The sequence below is a fragment of the Callorhinus ursinus genome, unplaced genomic scaffold (genome assembly GCF_003265705.2).
Source record: "Callorhinus ursinus isolate GAN/ISIS: 27379988/994484 unplaced genomic scaffold, GSC_fseal_2.0 scaffold32, whole genome shotgun sequence".
NCBI classification, from domain to species: domain Eukaryota; kingdom Metazoa; phylum Chordata; class Mammalia; order Carnivora; family Otariidae; genus Callorhinus; species Callorhinus ursinus.
In genome coordinates this window covers 7,858,546-7,876,613 of record NW_027397094.1, presented here as the reverse complement: position 1 = coordinate 7,876,613, position 18,068 = coordinate 7,858,546, and the positions used below count along the sequence as shown (strand labels likewise).

Genomic DNA, 18,068 nt, shown 5'->3' with positions numbered 1-18,068 from the left:
GGCCAGTTCTGGGGGTGTGCCTTATGCCTTTGCAGGAGTCATGTTTCCCTCATTCTTCATGATTACTGTAGCCTTGTACAGGTGTTTGTTCATTTGAAGATGCGTTCACCTTGTTCAGACTTTATGAGCTGATTTTGGTGACAGAAACCTTTTGCCCGTGGGCAGGAGCATGCTGCAGCATGCTGTGATATTATGTCTAATGGCGCAGGGCCCCAAGTGTGCGGATAGGTGTCAGTAGAAGCTCCAGCAGGAAGTGATGTCTTTTTGGCTCAGGCTGCTGAGGTCCATCTCATCGACAACTGTGTGGTCCTTGGTGAGGGCTGTGGGGGTGTGCGGTGGAGGCAAGGGCTGTTGGGGTCCTCAATGGGTCCAGTGGCTAGGGATCAGGTAGGCAGCAGTGGCGGCTGGAGCTGGTGTTATGCACGCACTTGGCTGTAGGCGCCAGTTGCAGGTGCCTATGTCAATTGCAGGGGCCAACTGCAGACACACACGTCGTGGTGGGGGTAGGTGGGCGCTGTGGGCTCACTGGCAGCTGTGGGGGCCTTGGCCTTCGGCGTGTGCTCCCATGACTGCAGTCTCCCCTTGGCCATGCGCATGGCGGTGGAGGTCAGTGACCGGCGTCATGCTGGTGGTGTGCAAGTACACAGCTGAGGGACTAGCCCTGAGCGTGTGCCTGGCAGTAGGGGTCAGCCGTGGGAGTCTAGTCTGGTGTCTTGCACTCATACAGCTGCAGTATCCGAGGTGCAGATGCAGCAGAGGCGGGGGGTGGGGTGGGGGTGGCAGAGGGGAGCAGGGACTCGGAAGGCTTGTATTGGGGGTTGTAAATACCTATGGAGCAAACCTGGTGAACCCTGCAGGGGTCTCTGGTGGCTCTGCTGGCCACTGCTTTGTTTGTTTCTTTCTTTCTTTTAAATTTTTATTTATTTGGAGGGGAGGAGGGAGAGAGCAGGAAGGAGCAGGGGGAGGGCAGAGGCAGAGGGAGAAGCAGGCTCCCCACGGAGCAGGGAACCCAACACGGGGCTCGATCCCAGAACCCTGGGATCGTGACCTGAGCCAAAGGCAGACGCTTCACCCACTGAGCCCCCCAGGCGCCCCTGGCCACTGGTTTCTTGAGTGGGAAAAGTTGCTGGGTTGGTCTGCAGAGCAGGTCCCTGGGAACTGTGGTGGCCCCTGCTGTGTGGCTGTGACTTGGTGGCCTGTGTTTTCTTCTTCATTCCTAGCTGTCTCTAAATGTCCCAGCTTTGCCAAATGGGTGGGGTGAAACCCAGCAGGCCTTTGATGTGGTGCCCTGAAAGGCTGGGGAAGCTCCCCACTTACCTCCTTCTTCCTTTCTCAGCGAGGGGCATTCTCTCAGCCGGGGAGCTCCCTCCTGACCCGGAGGAGCAACGCTGGCTCAGGGGCTGGAGTGATGCAGGCAAAATGAGGCTGTCTTCCTTTATCCTTGGGTGTGGTTATTCTCAGGTTATTTGTTACACTGCATTGCTGAGGTTCCTTAGGTGGACTCCAGAACTCTCCGGAAGCTGTTTTTATTTGTGGATAGTTATCTAATGGTTGATCTCTGTGGGTGGGGTTGGAGGCTGGCGTGTCCTACATTTACTGTACGTGCGACTCTCTGCAACTTTTTTATCCTTGCTGAGCCTCAGTGTCACATCCCTTGTGACCTTTTTTTTTTTTTTAGGAGAGAGAGCACAGGGGGAGGGGCCGAGGGAGAGAGAGAATCTCGAGCAGATTCCACGCCCAGCGCGGAGACCGACTCGGGGGTCGATCTCATGACCCCGATATCATGACCTGAGCCGAAATCAAGAGTCAGACACTCCACTCTCTGAGCCACCCAGGCGTCCCCCGCCTTGTGACATGTGAACAGCAATGGCACCTTCCTCCCAGCCTGCCGTGTGGGTGAAGTGGGTATGAAGAGGGAGCACCGAGCACATCTCAGCAAGTTTGCTTCGTGCAGGTCATGGAAGCTGTGATGCTGGCTTGCTGCTCCTCACCGTGGCCTCCTGCTGGCTGACTTGATGTTTAGAAGATAAACCAGTTTCTCCATCAACCGGAGAAACTAGGAATCATCCAGTGTGGAGAGCCGTGGTCATAGCCCTTGCGGACTGGTCCATGGCTGACTCCCGACCCTGTCCCTTCCTGGCCCTGTGATCTTTGTCGGGCCCCTTCACCACTCAGTGCCTCAGAAAAACTGACACCACCATGATAAATGGGAAAGTGTATACAGATGGGATAAGCACATGTGGGTGCTTAAGGCATAGAACTTTCTTTCCCTGTTCTGTTTTGGTTTTTTTCCTTCTTGAAGGATCCCATGATAAGTTTCCAGATTTATTTCTAACCCAAGATTAATTGCACCCTAGTTTGTTAGAGCTGAAATCACAGACTTCTGACATCATGGAGTTCAACGTCCTGGCTTTTATTTCAGAATTATATAATATGCAAACTGAATATTTGTGGTAAAACTTCAAAACACTATGAAGCTCATAGAATGAGGTGTACATCCTACTTTTCTTCCTGGAGTTAACGTCTTAATGCGTAACCTTCAAGATACTTTTTATATGTTTACATATACGTGTAATTATACATTCACAGACAAATGCATGTAACTTTATAGACATGAATAAATAAATTTATTTATATAAGTAGGTGTATGTTTCCATATTTCTTTATAGCTTTGAAACTTTCTGTCACGGGTGCCTAGGTGGCTCAGTGGGTTAAGGTACCCTCTCTTGGTTTCAGCTCAGGTCATGATCTCAGGGTCATGGGATCAAGCCCTGTGTGGGGCTCCACACTCAGCCCAGGCCGGAGCCTGCTTAGGATTCTCTCTCTCTCTCTCTCTGCCCCTCTCCCCACCCTTGCTTGCAGGTGCACTCTCTCTCTTTCTCTAAAAAAAAAAAAAAAAAAAAAGGGAACTTTCTGTCATATAAAGGCTTTTTCATTTCAATATTTTAAATTTGTCTCATTCGATCTCACTACTGCAAAAAAATCACATTGTACGTATCAAGATATAACAATGCACCAACCATTCTTTATTGATGGCTAACTTCCTTCTGTTTGCAATATTTATTATAAGCAATACCATACCCTCATATCTACATATTGTGTGCACATATGAGAGCATTTTTATAGGGTAGATTTAAGATGGGGAATACTAGATCAAAGGTTATGCAGTTTCTACATTTTCAGAGCTACTGCTAACTTGTCCCCAAAAGATTGACTCAGGGTAAGTTCTGCTAATAGGGCATGAGCATGATTGTTTCTCCACATCTTCCTTCATCGATTCTGCATTTCATAAATCTTTTTAATGTTGCCAATCTGATGGGATCAAGATGATATGGTAATTTTTGTTTGTGTTCTGCTGAGTTATAACGAACTTGGAAAACTTTCCTGTGCTCTGGCTCTTTGATTTTTCTTTATGAATTGCTCTTTCAAATTATCAGCCTATTTTCTCTACATTTTTAAAATGACTTGTTGGGCTTTTCATTTTTTTTATGAATATCAATTTTTAGTTTATTACATGTATTACACATATTTTCTCTTTTTCCTCTTTTAAAATTTTGGTTATGGTGCTTTTCTTTAGTTCCTTGTTCATCTTACAGGAATGTTAACATGTTACTGAGTTAAGTCTCTCGAGGCCTTTATTTTGGGTTTCTAGGTTTTCTGATTTTTTTCCAAGACAAATTTTCTTTACCCCAAGGTTACATAAATATATTTTCCAATATTTTCCCAGTGGTTTTCATTTAGAACTCTGGACCATTTGAAATTTATTTTTCAGGGCGCCTGGGTGGCTCAGTGGTTAAGTGTCTGCCTTTGGCTCAGGTCATGGTCCCAGGGTCCCGGGATCGAGCCCCACATCGGGCTCCCTGCTCCGCGGGAAGTCTGCTTCTCCCTCTGCTCCTCACCCCGCTCTTGTGCTCTCTCTCTCTCTCTCAAATAAATAAATAAAATTTAAAAAAAAGAAATTTATTTTTCAATCTGGGTGGGTATTGAATCTGGATTTTTAAAAAAAATATAAGTAGCTATTCAATTTTACAAGTATAACTGATCCTTTAGTCTTTTCCGATTCTACTGCGATGAATGACCTTTACTTTTTCACCTTCTGTTATAAGTTCCAGAAGCCCCAGAGAGCTTACATGATTTTCCTAGAGCAATGCTTCTCAACTGGTAACAATTTTGTTTCCCGGGAGCTTTGGGCAACTGTCTGGAGGCATTTTCCGGTTGTCACTGCTAGGGGAGGTGCTCCTGACATCTAGTGGTAGAGGCTGGGGATGCCGCTAACCATCCTGCAAGGCGGGAGGCAGTCTCCTGTGCACAACGTCCCCATTCAAAACATCAATAGTACTGAGGTTGTGAAATCTTGTCCTAAAGTCACCACCGTGTATGAATATAGGTCTGAGAAAAAAATTCTACTTGGAAAAGGTATATGAACATGTTTTACAATCAGTATTTAAAACTGCTGGCTTTTGGGGGCTCCTGGGTGGCTCAGTTGTTAAGCGTCTGCCTTTGGCTCAGGTCATGATCCCAGGGTCCTGGGATCAAGTCCCACATTGGGCTCTTTGCTCAGTGGGGAAACCTGCTTCTCCCTCTCCCACTCCCCCTGCTTGTGTTCCCTCTCTCTCTCTCTGTCTCAAATAAATAAATAAAAATCTTCTAAAAAATAAAATAAGATTGCTGGCTTTTTGTAACTGTTGATAAATCCTCCAAAAGGTGTTTTGCTTCCGAGCTAATAATTATCATGATTTAGAGGCTGTTTTCCAGGTGAGAAAGAATGTCACTCTTCACACTGACGTTCTCTGAGATGTTCCCTTTGCTCTACAACTGAAGTATTTTATTCTCGCCCACTCTAGATAGAACACATCGTTTGTTCCCCCCGGATGACATACGCATAGACTAATTGTGTGCTCTTTCCAAAGCACTGGCTTTGATCAGACCAGGTGGGGCTGAAGTTTTCACAGCTGACTTTACCTCCCATACTCACAGAAATCAGACAGAATCATCTGATGGCTGATGCTGATTTCAGTTTCCACCCTAGACTTGCTGAAGCAGGATCTCCGGGCTTGGGACCCAGGGATTTGTACTTTTGTCAGGTGAACCAGATGGTTCTGAGGGTGAGCTGGGTTTGGGGGTTGCTGCCGTGCTGCACCCACAGACCTCCTGCCCGCAGGGAGAGAATCACCCCTTGCTGTGGGGCAAATTCTTCCAGCGTGACTCTGACCTCAGAAGGCAATTTAATCCTGGGGGTAAAGTACAACTTGAGCTTTTAGGGTTAAAGTTTTCCCTGTGTTCACCAGCATCAAAAAATGTAGTAAAAAGATGATCCATAATAACCACGACCTCTTTGAGATTTGAAAATGTATCAGGGAAAACCACAAGAGTTGAAGAAACAAACGTGCAGGTTACTCGTTTTTATGGCTGCTAATGATCGTTTGTGATGGTATGGTTGTTCTCATCTCAAAGTGGATTTAAACATTAATTATCATAAATCTGGGTTGCATTTAACAAACAAATATAGCTAAGCCTAGAGAATAAGATCACATGGATGTGGTCTGCACAATGCTAAGAAAGTGCTGGGAGTCACCTCATGCCGCCCATGGAGGCATTTTACAAATACTCTGATAAATGGACCTTTCCACGTTTATTGAGATATTTAGCGTCCAGGGCCACTCAATCCCAGAGATAAAAGAAGTATGAGAATAGCAGCAAAGGGCTTGAACTTCCAAAATGGCTTCAATGAGAGCAAAATAATTTTCTTAAGTACACTTAGCCATTAGACAGCAACAAGAGCAAATGGTTATTTTGAAGTCTTTAGAATTTAGTGTTCCCAGTTTTTCAGCTTTTAAGGGATTCATTATATATATATATATATCATTAAAGTGGTGTCCTGGAGAGTTTGTCAAGGAAGGAAGAGAAATTTGAAGTGAACTGACAAAAATTCAGTATATGTTTGCAAGTCATGAAGGAAGATATTTGTGACGAAAGAATTTGTTAGAAAAAAAATCCAAGAGTTAGCTAAGCATAGTTCCCCGGGGGAGAGCATTGTGGCAAAAGAAAGTGAAGGCCAGGGGGCACCTGGGTGGCTCAGATGGTTAAGTGTCGGCCTTTGGCTCAGGTCATGATCCCAGGGTCCTGGGATCGAGCCCCGCATCGGGCTCCCTGCTCCGCGGGAAGCCTGCTTCTCCCTCTCCCTTGTGCTCTCTATCTCTGTCTCTCTCTCTCAAATGAATAAATAAAATCTTAAAAATAAAAAAGAAAGAAAATGAAGGGCAGAATCCAGAGCATGTCTGAGGACCTTGCTAACCCCAAGGGCTTGGTAATATTGATGTCCATCGATATCCACCTGTCATCCAGGTGATACAAAGTCTGGCTGAAGATAAGATAGTGAGGGAAAGGAGGGCATGCACATTACCCACAGGGAAAATGAGGGGACCCGAGTAGCCCTGGTCTGAGTACTGACTCACGACTCGTTCTGAAGCCACATCCAGAGTGCACGGATTCTGGGGTAGGGGGTCTGGGTTAGCGATCGCAGGTTTATGGCCATTCAAGAATAGCCTCAGGAAAAAGGAGGATTTTAGGACTTTCACACCTGTTGTAAGTCAGCAGGTGAAGAAGTGTGAGTGTTGAACTTACAACTACCTAAGACATGTAAGTACATTTATACAGATAAATAAACCCAGTAGTCATCAGATGTAGGATTCGATCACTCACGAAGGCAGGTAAGTAATTTAGGAGCTATCCAAATTAGTGCCTTTGCCCCCAGACGTCTTTTTTTCCCCTAAATAGGAGAAATCTCTACTTTGTTTTGTCAGAAGGCCTGAAGTTCCACTAATAAAAAAGAACTTGGTTAGTGAGGCATTCCAGGGAAGTGGCACAAGCACTGGAATGGGAGTCAGGGTCTGGGGTCCCCAGGGAAGCTAGTTGCGTGACCCTGGGGAATTCACTTCCCCCATCCAGGCCCTGGAAGCTATATGATTTGGTTGAAACCAGATCGGTAGTTTCCCAACTGTTTTGTTGAAGTCTGGGTTCTATAGCAGGGCTGCAAGAAGTCGGCCAAGGGAGGCATTCAATCTTGTTTAAAAAAAAAATGTAATTTTACTCATTTAAATAACTTTGCTTCACAGGTAATTGCAAATGTCTATTTGTATATCAAAGTTCACATCAGTAGCCACATATTCATTAACTTCTGCTGGAATGTCCTTTGCTATCTTATATAATTGAAGAGAATTGAGGTTGTTTAAAACCTCTTAATTGTTTAAAAACAACTATGACTTCAACTACTTTTGTGTGCAGATTTTATCGTATCATTTAACTCAACAAAATAGAGTACTGAAGTATAGGCCAAGATTGAATCCCTGGAGTACTGCTGCTTACAATATTTCCTAATTCTGAGGATTATCAAGGTAACTTCATCCTTATCACTTCATAATGGCTGAAGGTTATAAATGTGAATTTTTTATGATAAACTTAGACTAACCATCTACATGTTACACGATTTTACATGCGTTGGAGCCTTATGTCATATTTTTTGCTTGAAAAGATTTTTTTGTTCTAAAACTGTTTTAAAAATCACTGGGTGAGATGGCTTCTATAATCTCTTCTCTGACGTTATATCTAAGTCCTTCTTAAAAACATTAGAAATGTCTACTCACGTTGTCACCCTTTGAGATTTTGGAAATTTTGGTAAGAGGCAGCCGAGCCATGGCTGGGGAATAGTTTAGTCCTGGAGCACTTGGGAGAATCAAGCTTGGGTGGATCCAATTTTAGAGCGTGGGGTTAGACAGAGAACAGCATGAAGGAACCCAAATCCTCACGGAGAGAGAGGGAAACTAGATGGCAGGGGTGGGGTGGGACGGGGGGCAGAGGGAGAGAGAGAATCTCAAGCAGACTCCATGCCCATTGTGGAGCCCTGACATGGGGCTCAATCACCAGACCTAGATCATGACCCGAGCCGAAATCAAGAGTCAGATGCTCAACTGACTGAGCCACCCAGGCGCCCCCAGCACTGCTTTTTAAAAGTGATCACATTTGGGGCCTGGGTGGCTCAGTCGTTAAGTGTCTGCCTTCAGCTCAGGTCATGATCCCGGGGTTATGGGATGGAGCCCCGCCTCGGGCTCCCTGCTCCGTGGAGAGTCAGCTTGTGTTTCCTGCCTCACATTTCAGTTAAAATATATAAGGAGCTTGAAGCAGGTGATCCTGATTGCAGACCATACTCTTTAGCAGCTCGAGTTTGCCAGGCTGGCTGTGGGCAGAATTGCCCGCCCCCGCCCGTGCTGGTGGGCGGCAATGGTCGCCCTGGCTTTGCCACGACAACACTTGGCAAGGGGGAAGTCTGGAAGTTCTGCCTCTAACACCCTGCATAGACAGCTGAGGCAGAAATTTACTTTGAAGCTCTACAATCTGATCATCAGTGTTGATTAAATCCACAGGTCTATTTCTGGCCGAGGGTGTAGCATGCGATTTTTCTGATAAAGGCAAAGACTTTGGAAAGACCTTGGAAGGACCTTCCCAATGTGCCACAATGAGGGTTGTCCACCTGCTACATCTTTCTGCAACCAGAAAACACTGACCCAAGAAGTAGCTATAGATTCATCTAAATACCGTAGGAAAAATATCCTCACCTATTTTTTTTCCTCTTTAAGAAATTACTCCATTTCCAGAGCATGTCTTTCTGCCCTTTTTCTTTCTCTAAGACAAGATAAAGAGGAAGGCAAGCATGTTTTCTCATTTAACACATATAATAGGAAGTATAAAGACTTCCTTTTCCCCAAAAAGGTCACTGCTTATTTTCCTCTCTTTTATTCACTCAAACTTGCAATTAATTCCCAAATTAATTTTCTAAAGATTTATTTATCTGAGAGAGAGAGAGAGAGAGAGCACAAGCAAGGGGAGGGGCAGAGGGAGAGGGGACAGAACCCCAAGCAGACTCTGTGCCAAGCGCGGAGCCAGACGCGGGGCTCCATCTCAAGACCCAGAGATCACGACCTGAGCCAAACCAAGAGTTGGATGCATGCTCAACTGACTGAGCCACCCAGGCGCTCCCCAAATCAAATATTCTTAATTCAGAAATTTATTTCTAGGACCCATCTGTGGCAAACAAAAATAACATAAGTAGCCAGGTGAGGGAAAATCTAATTCAGTCTCACAACAGAGTACTATTCAGTCATTACAGATCTATTGTAGCAGGATAGTAACATGTTCATAATATGTTTCAACGGGGAAGATAAAGGCTACTAAATAATATTTACTGACTAGAAGTAAAACCAGAAAGAAGTCTATCAAAATATGAACCAAGTAGTTTTTGGTGGTGAGAATTTTGGTTATTTATTGTTTTCTTTGTTAGTGTGGTGAGGATTTTGGTTATTATTTTCTTTGTTAGTGTCTATTTCCTAAAATGTCTATAATAAACATTTTGTTCCACTTTTGCAGTGGAACAAAAACAAAATAAAAATTTTTTTTTAATTTAAGAGAATATCCCCAAGCTTATTTTAATCCAGATAAAGGCAGTGCAGTGTAGGAGGAGACAGAACCGTAGGGATGGCCTACCTCAGGGCAGGGTTCATTTGCTGAAGGATGGCTGATTCAGGAATGCTGTCACCCAGCTCGAGGGCTGAAGTAGGAGAGGAAGAAGGACCCTGGACACACACAGCTTCCCCTGTAATCAGCCATCACTCTAGCAACCAGCTTCACGGACTCAGGCCCCAATTCTTCCGCAGTTGCTTTAATCCATGGCTACCATTTTCCCTGCTGACCCAGTGGAGCTCCTTAGGCACTGGTTCCCCAAGTGTGGGCTAGACTCCGCTGGGACTATGGGAGATTTTTAACTGCTGCACAGTCTACTAAATCATGCAGAGGTGTTAAATAATATAGACTCACAGGATGGGAGAGTAACAAAGGACCACAAATGTTGTGGTTTAAAGTCACACAAGTTTATTCTGTTATGGTTCCAGAAGCCAAGATCAAGGTCAGGAAGCTGAGATCAAGCTGCTGATCAGGCTGCGTTCTTTCCGAAGACTTCAGGGGGAGAATCTGCTTCCTTACGTTTTCCGGCTTCACGGGGCTGTCCGCATTTCTTGGCTCCGAGTATATCACACCACTTCCGGTTGTTCCGAGGTCATATTTCCTTTCCCTGATTTTGACCTTCTTGCCTCTTTCTCATAAGAACTCTTGTACTTCCGTTGGGCCTACCCAGGTAACCCAGAATAAAATTCTCACCTCCAGTTTTCCATCGTAGTGACAGGTGTAAAGTCTCTTTTGCCATAGAAGGTAACACGTTCGCAGGCTTCTGGGATTAGGACGTGGACATCGTTGGGGGGGAGCATTATTCTTCCTACCATGTCTCCCTATCAAGTGTCTTTCAACCTTCGGACGCACCTGGATGGCTCAGCGGGTATAGCACGCAGCTCTTGGTCTTGGGGTTGTAAGTTCAAACCCCACACTGGGTGTTGACATTGCTTAAAAATAAAATCTTAAAAAAATTTCTTTTCTTTCAACTTTCTGCATATCACAAGGAGAGCTAAATAAAGAACACATTTAACAAAAGAAAGGCAGTTCGAAAACGCTTGTGCTCTGACTGGTCATGGTATCTATTTTATCATCAATTATGTTTTGTATTGTTAGTATGTTTTTGGCGACTTTCAAGTTTTGGCAAGTAATACCTTTCCTTCCGTTTATAGTAGCTGCAGGAAGTTTTTTTTTTTTTTTTTAAGGATTTTATTTATTGGCGGGGGGTGGAGAGAGAGAGAGCACGAGCCGGGGGAGGCGCAGAGGGAGAAGCAGGCTTCCCGCTGAGCGGGGAGCCCAACGCCGGACTCTATCCCAGGACCCCGGGACCGTGACCTGAGCCAGAGGCAGCCACTTAACCGATTGAGCCACCCAGCTGCTCCAGCAGGAAGTTCCTTTTAAAAAGCAGTTTAAGTTAAATAGAAGAACTGATTTTGAGACTTTTGAGTAAACAGTATTATGTTTGGCACGCCGATACAGCAAGCATTGTGAATGAGAAATGTGAATGACTAAAGCTTGAGAAATATTGCCTTAGTAGAACACCACCCTACTTAAAATTAGGGAAGAGTCAAGACATTCAGGGACGACTCTTCTCCTTGCTTAGCTCTGCATGAGGCCTCCCTTGAGGAATGTGACCCTTCTGTGTCCCTGCGCCTGGCTGGCTCACTCTATGGAGCGTGCGACTCTCGATCTCGGGGTTGTGAGTTCAAGAGTTCAAGCCCTACCTTGGGTGTAGAGATTACTTAAAAATTAAAATCTTAATAAAAAAACCAAAAACTTCCAATTTCTCTTTTGCGTCTTTGACAGTGTGTTCTCTGCATGGGTAGAGGATGGGTCAACAGGACTGGGAGAGAGAACTTCCTCTTCATTCAGGAAGAATGCAAACCAACAATGGAAAATTGGTGGGGTATTGTTTATTGGACACGGGTTAAGGGTGAATCTCTTTGCAAGTCTTGCTGAGAGGTAATGGTAAGTTCCTGTGCTCATGTGGTCTCTCTCTCTCTCTCTGGTGGCTGCTGACAAATCAGGACAATCTAAGCAGGAAAGAGCTAGGTCCATAGGTAAAGGACCCAGGAGGTGCTTTAGAGCTCAAATATTCCCATCCTTTCAGCTTGGAGGTAGAGGGGAGAGGGTAAGAATGGAATAGATAGCGAGAGAGGGTTGGGGATCAAGGAACTACTTATGGGGAAGATAGTGTTCCCTCAGGGACTTTACCAGGGGATCCCCCAAGAAGCTTTTGGGGTGGGAGCTTCATCATTATCAACTCTTTAGATTTTCCCTGACAGCACCCCCAGGATCGTGAGCATCTCCTGAGTACCAACCACTTGCCAGCTTGTCTCAGTGATGGGCTTATATAAAGCTGGATTTTATTTTATTTTATTTATTTTTTTTTTAAGATTTTATTTATTTATTTATTTGAGAGAGTGAGAATGGAGAGAGAGCACATGAGAGGGGGGAGGGTCAGAGGGAGAAGCAGACTCCCCGCTGAGCGGGGAGCCCGATGCGGGACTCGATCCCGGGACTCCAGGATCATGACCTGAGCCGAAGGCAGTCGCCTAACCAACTGAGCCACCCAGGCGCCCTAAAGCTGGATTTTAATTTTCTCTCTGTTAAAATCACAACATGTCTTAGATTATTGGTCTTCTCTTAATGAAAGATCATAAAATGTTTTTTGTTTACCTTTTATGTAATCTGCCTCGGAAGCAAATATTTCCTATACTTCAGATTGTCTTTATCAGATCTTTGATTACTTAGAACAACCGAGTATTTTCAATATGAAAGAGCTAAGGGTTCTTTTTGCAACTAGGTAACTTCTTCCTATATTTGCCCTTTGAAACCTTAAACTATTGGAAACACGGGCATGTGGTACATCAGTGCCTAAAATCCCATTTAAAGAACCGACTTAATATTAAACAATTTTTATAATATTTGCACTTTTAAATTTTCTACCACACACATGTACTTTTTAGCAATATAAATTGTATTATTTTATTATGATATAGAAACCTATGTAGTTTCCATATATCCCTGTGGCAAATCTTGCAGAGTAGGTGGTTAGCAGTTTTTCCTTTTTCCATCCCAGGGCTGATGCTTTGGCCTCTGTCTCCTGTGTTTGGAGCTTCGCCACCCCACACGGCTGATGAGATGCTTTGATAGAGTCTAGGACCAGGTGTTTTTACCTATAGCAGAGTTTCCAGTGATCTTTCTTTGGAGAGGGGTGATGGTGGTAGGGCACGGGGGTCATTTTTAAGTTTTTATCATTTTTTTAAAAAAATAGGACTGCTTCACGAATTTGCGAGGCATTCTCGAGTAGGGACCATGATAATCTTCTGTGTCTGGTTCCGACTTTAGTCTCTGTGCTGCCCAAGTGAACACTTAGCAGTGCTAATTTTGATGAAGCCTATGAAGGGCACATAGTATTCCAAAAAAGTTAACTTCCCCAGCTCAGTTGACTGGTTAGGTTAAGAAAGCAATTTGCATGTAGATTAAAAGTGACAAAAACGAAACAGAACAACAAAAACTAACAAATAAACGGAAACAGAAAGAGACCCATAAATACAGAGAATAAGCTGAGAGGTTGTCAGCAGGGCGGGGTGGGAAGACAGGCAAAATGCTTGAAGGGGAGTGGGAGACGCAGGCTTCCAGTAATGGAATGAATAGGTCCTGGGAAGAAAAGACACAGCCCAGGGAATATAGTTAATGGTATGGAAACAGATGGGAGCCACATTTGTGAGCATAGCATAATGCGTAGAGCTGTCGAGTCACTATGTTGATACCTGATGCTAGAGAAGCACTGTGCTATGTGTCAACCATGCTTCAATCAAAATGGCACACAAAGGTAGGAGTTACTGAAAAAATATATTGGTGCCTTTATACTTCACAGAAAATTTTAATGATGGCACAATATTAGTGTCATTCTTCTTCTTTTCATTTGGACTGACTCTGTGGGGGCTGTGATAATGCTGATGGAGATTTTGATGAGATAAGAGCCCCTGTCACCTTGATACAGGCTGGGGGAGAATTTTATAACCATCAAGGTGTGAATACCAGGAATCTGTTTTCCCTGGACCCCAAAGCACTTCTTAAATCACATCAGAACTCTCAAATGGAATGAGAACGGCACAGATGTTTTGCAATCTCTCCGTATCAGGTGAAGGTAAGACTGAAGTCAGTGGAAACGCGGAGAAACTGACATTTCCCCTCAGGGCAAATATGTACTGTCAGGTGTCAGCACAGAATTCAGCTTCGGGTGGGACTAGCAATTAATTCAAATTAATGAACCGGAATTGAGTGTTTTTTACTTTCAAGTCACCTTGCTAAGCACTGGAAAGTTAAAAGGTAAAGCCAAAACTTGGAAACAACCCAGAAGTCCTTCGGTGGGTAGATAGTTAAATAAACCGTAGTGGGCCCATACCATGGATATTTCTCAGCAATAAAAAGGAGCAAATGTGATACACTTTAATAGTTAACACTTTGGATGGCTCTCAAGTGAGTGAAACAAGCAACTATCAAAAGGTCACACAACTTTTACACAAAGTTGCAGAGATGACAGATTAGTGGTTACAAGGGTTAGGTTTCAGGAGGGCTGGGGAGTGGAAAGCTCAAGGGAAGTTTTTGCGGTGATGGGCAGTTCTGTATCTCAATTGTGGTGGTGGTTACACAATCTACATACATGATAACATTTCATTGAACTACACACACACACACACACACACACACACACACACACACACACAGGAGGGCATAGTGAAATAGGATTAAGCTCTGTGGACTATACCAAGGTCAACTTCATGGTTTTGAGAACACACTATAGTCATGTAAGATATTACCTTTGGGGGGGAAACTGAGGGAAGAGTATGTGGGAACTTCCTGTACTATTTTTACAATTTCACAGCAATCTATATTATTTCAAAACAAAGATTTTAAGAAGTGAAAAGGCAAGAAACACAAAGCTCCTGCTCTCAAGCTACTTAAAATTGATTAGGGAGATAGACTAAAGAGATAATGCAGGAGCATCATTAAAAGTGATTTAGAAGAAGAAGTATTAATTTGGGGGCATCAAGTTCAAGGAAATCTTTTCAGAAGTGGTGGTGCTTGAGCCAGACCTTGGAAGGTGTGGATGAGCTTGGCATAGGAGGACAATGCGGACGTGGTCAGAGCTGACCAAGGCCCTGCATGGTCAGATAACTTCCTTGCTCTTGGATTAATAAGTCTCAAAAAGCCATTATTTTAGTCCAGTTTCACCTCTCTGAAACTAAATATACTTCCTGAAAGAAACTCACCAAAGACTTTACATTTGACATGGATTTGTATTAGAAATTAATGTCATGAATTTACCTTGTTCTATACAAAATATTAATGGGGTATTCAGGCTTGAGAAAGTATAGTTCCCTAGTGAGTCTTTTTATGCGGTCCATGAGTTTCTAGCTTTGTGTAAATGTAACGGGAAGAAAAAGAGAAACGTTGTCAAATTTTCGATAACTTTATATTACAAAGTCTATAACCAAGTTTCCGCATCAGTGGATTGCTAGATTCTAGGCTTACTTGGAAGTGATCCTGGTATTTCGGACAAAGTGATGAAAAATGTGTTACAGTTGACCTGACTAGTGATCTACTCATCTACATTTTTTATCCAACTTTATTGAGATATAACTGACACATAACATTGTGTAAGTTTACATTTTCATACACTCACATATTGTGAAATGTTTACCACAGATAAGATTAGTTAACACATCCTTTGTCTCACATAATTACTCTTTTGTTGTTATGGTGGGAATATTAAAGGTCTCCCAGCAACTTTTTTTTAAAAATATTTTATTTATTTATTTGAGAGAGAGAATGAGATAGAGAGAGCACATGAGAGGGGGGAGGGTCCGAGGGAGAAGCAGACTCCCTGCTCAGCAGGGAGCCTGATGCGGGACTCGATCCCGGGACTCCAGGATCATGACCTGAGCCGAAGGCAGTTGCTTAACCGACTGAGCCACCCAGGAACCCACTCTCCCAGCAACTTTTACGTACACACTACAGTATTGTTAACTAGTCGCCATGCTGTAATAGAGCCTCAGAACTTACTCATCTTAGCTAAAAGTTGTGCCCTTTGACCACATTTCCCCATTTCCCCCCATCCCTGCCCTGCAACCACCATTCTACTGTTTCTGAGTTTGATGTTTTTAGATTCCACAAATAATTGAGACCGTGCAATGTTTATCTTTCACTGTCTGACTTACCTCACTTAACAGAATGCCCTCAAGTTCCATCCATGTTGTCACAGGATTTCCTTCTTCCTTCATGGTTGAATAATATTTTACTCTGTGTGTGTGTGTGTGTGTGTGTGTGTGTGTGTGTGTGTACCACATTTTGTTCATCCATTCATCTGTTGATGGACACTTAGGTTTCTATGTCTTGGCTGTTGTGAATAATGCAATGAACATGGTAGTGCAGATGTCTTTTTGAGATAGTGAATTGCATTCCTTTGGATATATACCCAAAAGCAGGATGGCTGGGTCATAGGGTAGTTCTACCTTCTCATCTCAATTTGATGGTTAAAGTTTATAAAAAACACAACAACCCCCCTCCCCCAAAACACTCCAAAACATTTTCTCATCTCTTGCCTTTATTTTTCAAGTAATTCTGGTCTAGGGTAATATAAACAGGACTCTCTGAAGGGTGTCCCAAGGATATTTATATACCATTTGTACACATTTATACAGATATATACTGTCAAACATCCTGGATTAAAATCATGACTCCTTCACTTGTGCAATCTGAGGAAAATTTGGCTTTTATATCTCATTTTTCTCTGTGCCTCATGTGACCATAGTTCTATCCCCTAGGCTTATAAGTTTTAAATGAGATATTTTCTATAAAACTCCTAGCAAAAAATAAACTATTACTCAGAATTACCATAGTCAATATATTTGCTACAATACGCAGAGCAAAAAATTAAAAAAGTAGAGGTATTGGTAAAAAGTGTTCTTTTCTTCTGTACTTAATAGCTTGTTGATTTTAAGTAGAAAAGCTTAGTGTATTTAAAACATACTTTTTATTGAAATATAACATATATAGTAGAAAAAGTGCACACACTGCAAAGGTATAGCTTGATGATTTTTTTAAAGATTTTATTTCTTTCTTTGTTGGAGAGAGAGAGCACAAGCGGGGGGAGCGGCAGACTCCCCGCTGAGCAAGGGGCCCAATGCGGGACTCGATCCCAGGACCCTGGGATCATGACCGGAGCCAAAGGCAGACGCTTAACCCACTGAGCCACCCAGGCGCCCTGCCCTGTCTGTATGATATTCTTTACAGCAATGTGTATAATTACAAAAGATCCTAATCTATCTGAATCTCTGTTGATAATGAAATTCCTTGTAGTCTATCATAATGTTCCATATGAACTGAGAAAAATCTCCAAGATCTATTAAGTGATCAAAGCAAAATGTGAAAAAGTATATATAGTATGATATAGTTCGGTGAAAAAAAAAAAAAAACAACCCAGTGAGTATCTATGGAGCCACTGGAATATGCATGGTATAATCCATAGGAGGATACTCAAAAACACTGGTGAGAATGAATTGCCTTTGAAGGGGAGCCCGCGGGACCAGGAAGGCAGGGAGAGGGACTTACTTTTTATTGTATTCCCTATTTTTATCTTTTGAGTCTTGTACCTGTGCGTGGTAGAATGGATTCTTCCCCACTTCTGCACTCCCGCATCACAGCATGATGTACGCGCATTCTTGGTCCTGTGGTTTACAGCCTCCCCCGGTAGGTAAGGCAGACCACCCCACCCCTCTGGGGGCGGGCCCGGCTGGGTGATCTGCAGCAGGGACATGTGTAGGAGCAGCTGTGAACCCAGCAGAGCTGTAAACATGCTGCTATGACTGAGCTAGTCCTCTTTGTGCTCTTGGGATCTACCCTGTGAAGAACAGAGTCCTCTTAGCTGCTAGCTCCAGAACGAACTGGCCTGTGGAGCAGACCAGGACCCAACCCACCGGGTCGAGCCAGGCCCTGGTGATCCCAGCCCAAGGCAGAGCCACCCCAGCCAAACTGCAGGGCTGTGAGCATGAAAAAGGAATGTTCGCTGTTGGGAGCCACTGAGCTACTCATGCTTGCTTGTTACACAGCATTATAGCAATAGCCGAGTAAGACAAATCCTGCAGGAGCTCTCTCAACTGACCTCCACTTAACTCGATTCCTATAGTAACCAATGCCTCTTTTCTCTCTGTAGGCATCTTAACTGGATGTCCAATGCCTCTTAAATACTCATAACGAATAAGCTAATCTATTATGGCCACATCTTTCCACTCGTTCCCGTTGAACTCTAAGCTTACCAAGAGTTAGATATTTGTTCTCAGACTTAACTTATGCCTGTTCTGTCTGTTATAATAGTTATATTATTTAATGCATTTTGTTTAATTTGGTTAAATGTGACTTTAAAAGACTGTACTGTTTGCATGAAAACTACATTTTCACTCGGCGTTATACGCAACTGATAAATTATTGAGCGCTACATCTTAAACTAATGATATGCTGTATGTTGGCTCATTGAATTTAAATTAAAAAAAAGAAAAAAGAAA

General features: G+C 43.5%; 1 non-coding gene across 1 annotated transcript; it reads right to left on the bottom strand.

The window, feature by feature from the left end:
* Nucleotides 1–12,763: 12,763 nt before the first annotated feature.
* On the bottom strand, nucleotides 12,764–12,870 carry LOC112808067 (U6 spliceosomal RNA). The gene has a single exon (XR_003204255.1). It is a non-coding gene; the product is annotated as a U6 spliceosomal RNA (small nuclear RNA).
* Nucleotides 12,871–18,068: the final 5,198 nt, after the last annotated feature.